General features: G+C 38.6%; 1 long non-coding RNA gene across 1 annotated transcript; it reads right to left on the bottom strand.

Moving 5' to 3' along the window:
- Positions 1–691: 691 nt before the first annotated feature.
- Positions 692–5113, bottom strand: LOC113892406. Its single transcript, XR_003511039.1, has 3 exons — positions 4885–5113; positions 3679–4423; positions 692–963 (listed from the first exon to the last, which is right to left on the bottom strand). It is a non-coding gene; the product is annotated as an uncharacterized LOC113892406 (long non-coding RNA).
- Between the last annotated feature and the right edge of the window lie 1534 nt (positions 5114–6647).

Raw genomic sequence — 6647 nt, 5'->3', positions numbered from 1 at the left:
CCTTCCAGGTCTCTCTGTCTCTGTCTCTCTCCACCCTTCTTGTCCCCACCCTCCTCCAGATCCTTATATGCTTTTCCAACTAGAGATTCCTAGTAGATGCCTTAATGACTCATTAGAACGAACATATTGCATTTGGTTAAGAACAGAGGGGTAAACATGATATGTAAAGATGAGGAAAATTATGTATAGGAACTTACATGAAAAGAAAACCTGATGTGGGAGAGGAGAGATAAAAATTAGTTTCACTCGATAATAATGAAGAAATGTTTGGGGGTCATAAAGCTTCTGGTAGAAAAAAGATCTATAGAAATTCCTTCTCTGCATCTCAGTGAAACTGCGTTCCACGCTCAGATGGGTGAGGAGCATACCAGTGATAAAAGAAAAAATGCAACATGGACAGAACATTTCAGAAAGTTCAGATAAGTTTGCAGTGTGATCATCTTAGACGGAGAGAGAAAAGTCTCAGCTGTGCTCCTGAATTAAGTGACTGCTGAGTCTCACAGGGACCATGAGCTTTTCTGCCCCTGTAAGAATTACTGTATATGTTGCTTTAGGAGAATAAGATAGTGTAAGTAATCTACCTAGGATTTTTGCCTGGAAACAGAAAATTTGCTTGAGATTTAAGTTGAATAAAAAGTGGTTGAGTACAAGAAGGAATAAGTTCAACAAGAAATTCCTGGTAGCACAGAACTTTTCTGAGAGTCTCACAATATTTATTATCTTTTTTCCCCAGTATAAACAGAGGCAATGAAGGTCTCTGAAGACTTCTCCCATCCAGGATATGATGTCATAGGACTCCTTACAGCCTTAGCCACTTTCATCAAACGGATGGTCCAGGGGAACAGATCTCAGTCTCGGAATCCCTGGGCTCTCTTGCTATCCTCACGAACAGTGGGGGATCTCCTCTCATCTCATTTTCCTTCCCTCCAAGAACTTCTGTCCTTGGTGACTCCAGGGGACAGCCTGAAACAATAAGAAAATTACTTGATGATGCCTGTGACCCAGAAGAATGATAACATCCGTTTTAGACAGCAGGAACAATGGAAGAGATGCAGAATGTAAAAATTGCTGTACATCGTCAAACACTCAGAACCATTATGTCAGGACATAACTTTAGGTAGATAAATAAAGATTTTTTAGTTGGAGTTTCAATATCAAACTCTCAAAAGCTAATAGAATGAATATGCAGAGAAATAGAAAGATATAGTAGACCTGAAAAGCACTATGAACAATTCAGCATAATTAAGATTTATACAATTTTCACACAACAGAAGGATATAAATTCTATCCAAGTTCCCATAGACTATAAACTAAGAGACACTGGAAACATTTCCAGGGACAGAAAACAAGATGTAAAAATTTTATAGTCTAAAGGTATTGAAATCATATAGAATCTGTTCTCTTATCACTGTGGAATTATGTTAGAAATCAGTTATCAAAAGATATTTGAAAGTAGCCCACAAATTTTAAGTGCAATGTGACATTTACCAAGAGACATTTAGCCACTGAAACCCTCAGTAAAGTTAGAAGACTGAAAAAACACAGAGGGTGACTGTAGATAAGAAAGCATTTAACTGAGAAATTGATATCAGGACAGGACTTTATGACTCGACCCAGAGTCTGAGGAAAAGTTGTCACAAGAAAGGACTATTTCCCAAGGTGAATATACCAGAAATGGGAGAGAGGAAAGCATAGCTCTAAAACTGTCATTGTCATTCCAAAGTGACAGACTGACCATTTTCTTGTGACTTGTCCCAATTCCTAAAATATCTGTGCAGATAATCCCAAACTTTATAATAATTGTTATATAATAGGAGTTGCCACGTGAGCTATAAAACAGTCTTCACCAGAAGGCTCGCAACTCTTCACCTTACACAGCAAAAGCAATGACTTTCTAATCTGTTAATTAAAGATATTATAGCTGATATTTGCTACCTCAGTTCTCATAAGGTTCTATGAGCCTTCTAAAGAAATCTGCATTAATTTCTGCCCCATATAATCCAAGAAACTATATATTTGTAAGGGAGGTCAACCTAGTATATTAGGGGCAATGGTTATCATAAGGTAAGAAATGTCACAAAAATGTTCATATTGTGGCATCTCACTGATTTTCCATGCAGAAATAATGCAAAGATCCATAGATAGTCCACGAAACTAATATTCAAGTCTGAGAAATATGGTCATAAAAGCACATAAAAGCACAGCGTGCATGCATCAGTTACTGAGTATGGAGGCGGAAGGCGGGTATAACCACAGAACACAGGATCTACCCAGCCTTTATGAGGACACAGAAATAACAGAAATGTCTTGAAAAGGGCAGACTTGATGTATGAGAGAGATAGAAGCCCACTCAGATTTTCTAACATCAGAAAAGATAGCTGTACTTTCCTCAGGCCCTTAGAGAGCCTTAGCTGATAAACCTGTACCCCTCTATGAGAGAGACACTTCTTCACTCAGCAATGGAAAAGGAACCATGTCAGACAAAGCTGCTCATTCGACATCACTTAGGGAATTTTGTGTGCTGACTTTGGACTCTAAGGGCAGACAAGGGTTTCAAGGACAGTGGCAGTAGTGAAGTGGATCATGGATGAGGGAAGTGGAGACATTTGTACAGATGACTGTGTTACAGTGACTTAATGTGAAGTTTGGGGCAATTCATTTTAATTTTTCCAATTGTGTGTGTGCTCAGTATGGCTCAGTCATGTCTAACTCTTTGGGACCTCATGGACTGTAGCCTGCCAGGCTCATCTGTCTATGGAATTTTCGAGGGAAGAGTACTAGAGTGAGTTGCCATTTCCTCCTTCAGGGGAGCTTCCCAACCCAAGGATCAAACCCACTTCTCCTGTGTCTCCTGCATTGGCAGGTGGATTCTTTACCACTGAACCACCTGGGAAGCCCAAACATGTCCAACTACAATAATTAATTATATATTCTCGTTACATAATGGCAGTGTTGGGCTAGACATTCTGGTTGCTGACAATTAAAAACCATGATCTACTTTATTTTACCTCAAAGCAACTCAATAGCTTTTTACAGACTAGGCATTTAAATATTGTGTGAGGGAAACCTGGTCAGAGTATCTGTAGGACATGGGACATTAATATTGAGGGAGTGACATGGTGGATTCAGGGAACCCAAGAATCCAGGATGTCATCTCTCAATGATGTCACAAGGGAGCCATAAAACAGAAACCACCCTTTCCTGGAGAGGCAGGTCATTTGACATACACAAGCTGCAGGATTTATGGTCTATAGGTGGTCAGAATGTCTCCTAGAAAAATGGACTTTCAGTCTCCCCAGTGTGTTTGTATTATGATCTGTCTTATCACTTATCCTTACCACAAAGACAACTTTATAAGAAGTGCCTGGAGATGAGGCACTTTGTTTTTCATTGTATAGCATAAAAAACAAACAAACAAACAAATGCAGCTTAGTCACTGAGTCACTTGAGAGGGAACCTTGATAAGATGAGGAACATCCCAAATGTAGATGAGAAAAGAAATCTTGTCACCTACAGGAGCTCCTAAATAACAAGCCTATTTTGAACATGAGGCGACTGTCTCACTGAGGCCAGATTTGAGTTTGGTGTTCTCAGCTGTCTAGCACATGGACCATGGGAGTAACTAGACTGCCAGCCTATGGCCATATGAACCCAAAGGTGAAGGGCAAAGGTTCTCACCTGGACTTCCTAGATGGTCTATCTTCATGTCATCATTTTCTTTATCCTTATGGACAATATTGTGCAGAGTAAACCTGCATTTGAGCAAGACTAAGACAAAGCATGCTGGGTCAGACAACATCATCTGGAAATTCCATCATATATTCCCAGTTCCCCAGGGTTCCTTGTATCCTTAAACCTGGGCATTATGTAAGCTCAGGCACGGCCCCAGATACTTCCTAATCTTTCACAGGTATATCAGGAATGGACTGCTTAGCCCGGTCCTGACCCATGTTCTGCAAGTACTTCTATCACATAGAAGATTGTAATCCTAAGATCTTTAGCCCAGGGTCATTGAGGCCTTGGAGATTACAGAAGAGTAAATATTTCCCCTCATGTTCCCCACATTATAATATATAACTTCTCCTCTCTTCATACACACATTCTCTCACTATGATTTTCCTGTGCCCTAAAGCCCACTGTGACACTTACATTTCTTTACATGTTGGTCTATCTCAAGTAAAAAAGGAGAAAACATGACAAAGAGAAAAAAGACAAAAAGCATAGAAAACAGGGCATAGAGCCAAGGAACACCATTTGGGGATAAACTGGCCTCTGGTACAACTTCCTCCATCGAGGTCTGAGGACACGGAATCCTGTGCCTCAGTTCTCTCGCCTCCTAGGTGATGAAGGTGATGACGTCACAGCTTCAGGCACAATGGGAGATGAAGACATGGATGGGGATTGGCCAAGCCTCATCCCATAGCTGCTAGAAAGAAGCAGGCAACCTTAGGGAGCTTCACTTCCATCACAACTCCAGTGAATCAAAAATACTAGATGATCAGGTTAGACCAGTGAGGAGGTAGATTTTCATCACTCATATTCAGAATGTGCCTCTCACAGCATTGGCGACATATCCAATCACAAAATGAAGAAACTAATTTCTTTAGACTTTGCAGCTCTAGAGCCAGTCTTATTCAGCAGAATAATGTCTAACTTAAAAGACCAAATAAAAGACAGGTTTTCCCTGCCACAGGGAACATTGTCCCACCACTGCTCCCTCCCGCTGCTCCCCCATACACACAATGATCTCAATTCCTGGTCTGAACTCAGACTTCTCTAGGGCGACCAATCAGTGCAGACCCCCTGGCAAGATGTTAATGTGGTTCAGTCTTTGCCAGCTCCCAAGACTGTAACATACCACCTCCAGGAGTCTTCACGCCTCACCTCCATCTGCCATGAATGTATGCTTTCTCTCAAGGGCCACAAACCCTTTATTTCTCAACCAGAACAGAAAAGACATCAACCACCTAAGAATACAAAAACAAAATATGTGGCCAGTGTTGGATTTGACAAGAAAAATGAGTTCTAAAATCAGCTGCTCATCCAACTGAGGAAATGAAACCCAGACAGAAAAGGCAAGGGTCATTATGGACTATGATAGTCAGGGAGTACTTTATGAACCATTAGAGAGAAAAAATAACAAGCAAATACAGTTGAAAGGAAATTATCTATTGAAAGTCATATTGACTTCCTGATTCTGAGGCATGTAAACAGGAAACCAAAATGCCTTTGTGCCTTTATTGGCTTAATTTTTGGCTGAGTATCAGATATTAAAATTCTCCAGCCTAAGTTTTTTAAAAAACTTATCAAGATAAGAATTTATGTTTAAAATCTGAAACAATGTTTGTTCATGTTTTTTCACTCTCATAATTCCTAAGACCTGGACTAGGATAAAGTCTACATGGTTGTGTTGTGTTGACATCTTCACACAGAAAGATTGATGATTTAGGCTAAAATAACATTTATCGACTCAAGCACAGATTTCTCTTCCTAATAAAGCTCTTTCCTCCTTATGCACAACTCTGCAGTTTTTCATCATTTTTCATATAAAGTCTGTTTAAAGCCCCTTGTGTAGGAAAAAATCAGGAAAAAGACAAGTTAAATTGTCATAAATGAGGAGGCTTTTTAAAAAACAGTATAGCATTTGCCTTATCCTTTTTACAAAGAGGGGTTTTTAAACCTGATGTTTTATCTAATGATTCAAAATATAAATATAAGTAATTAAAGGAGAACAATATAGGAACAAAGATGTTGAAATTGTATAGGAAAATAGTATAGTACCAAAAATTGGCTCACTAAAATATCTTCATGTTTTATTTTCTTTAGAAATTTCCCCCCCAGATTTGTTGAGATACAATTAACATATGGCATTGTGTGAATTTAAGATATACAACATGATACTTTGGTACATATATATATATAGTTTTTAAAAAAAATACATTTATTTATTGCATCAGGTCAAGGCCAAAGTCAATGATCATTTTATATATGTTCTCCTCAAGGATTTTTACAATTTCAGGTCATACATTTGAGCCTTTAAACCATTTTTAGTTAATTTTAGTATAGGTGTATAGTAAAGGAATCTTGTTCTATTCATTTGCTTATGAATATCAAGTTTTACCAACACCATTTTTTAAAAGATTTTTTTGATGTGGACCATTTAAAAAATATTTATTGAATTTATTGCAATGCTGCTTCTGCTTTTTGTTTTGTTTTGTTTTTTGGCCTTGAGGCATGTGAGATCTTAGCTCCATGACCAGGGATTGAACCTGCACCCCTGCGTTAACCACTGGACCACCGGAGAAGTCCCACCCACACCATTTATTGAACAGACAATTGCTTCCTAATTGAGTGTTCATAGTACCCTTGTCGAAGATTAGCTGAACACTTATAAGAAAACATATTTCTAATAGAATGAACATAAATGGCCCAACAATAGCATGCCAGTAGGTGTAGAAATTTGTAAGCCACTTAAAAAAATCACTTGCTGAGATTTGCAAACTATATACCTACTGTACCCTATAACCCAGAAGTTTCTGAGTATATTCCTAAACAAAGCTTTCATCAATTTTGAGTAATAGTGGCTGACAGTTTCACTGTTTCTTCTTGTGTTAATGGCAGAATTATATACATGTATGTATTTGATA

The sequence above is a fragment of the Bos indicus x Bos taurus genome, chromosome 5 (assembly GCF_003369695.1).
Source record: "Bos indicus x Bos taurus breed Angus x Brahman F1 hybrid chromosome 5, Bos_hybrid_MaternalHap_v2.0, whole genome shotgun sequence".
Classification (NCBI taxonomy): domain Eukaryota; kingdom Metazoa; phylum Chordata; class Mammalia; order Artiodactyla; family Bovidae; genus Bos; species Bos indicus x Bos taurus.
The sequence above is the reverse complement of the archived record's forward strand: the minus strand, read 5'-3'. Positions and strand labels throughout refer to the sequence as shown.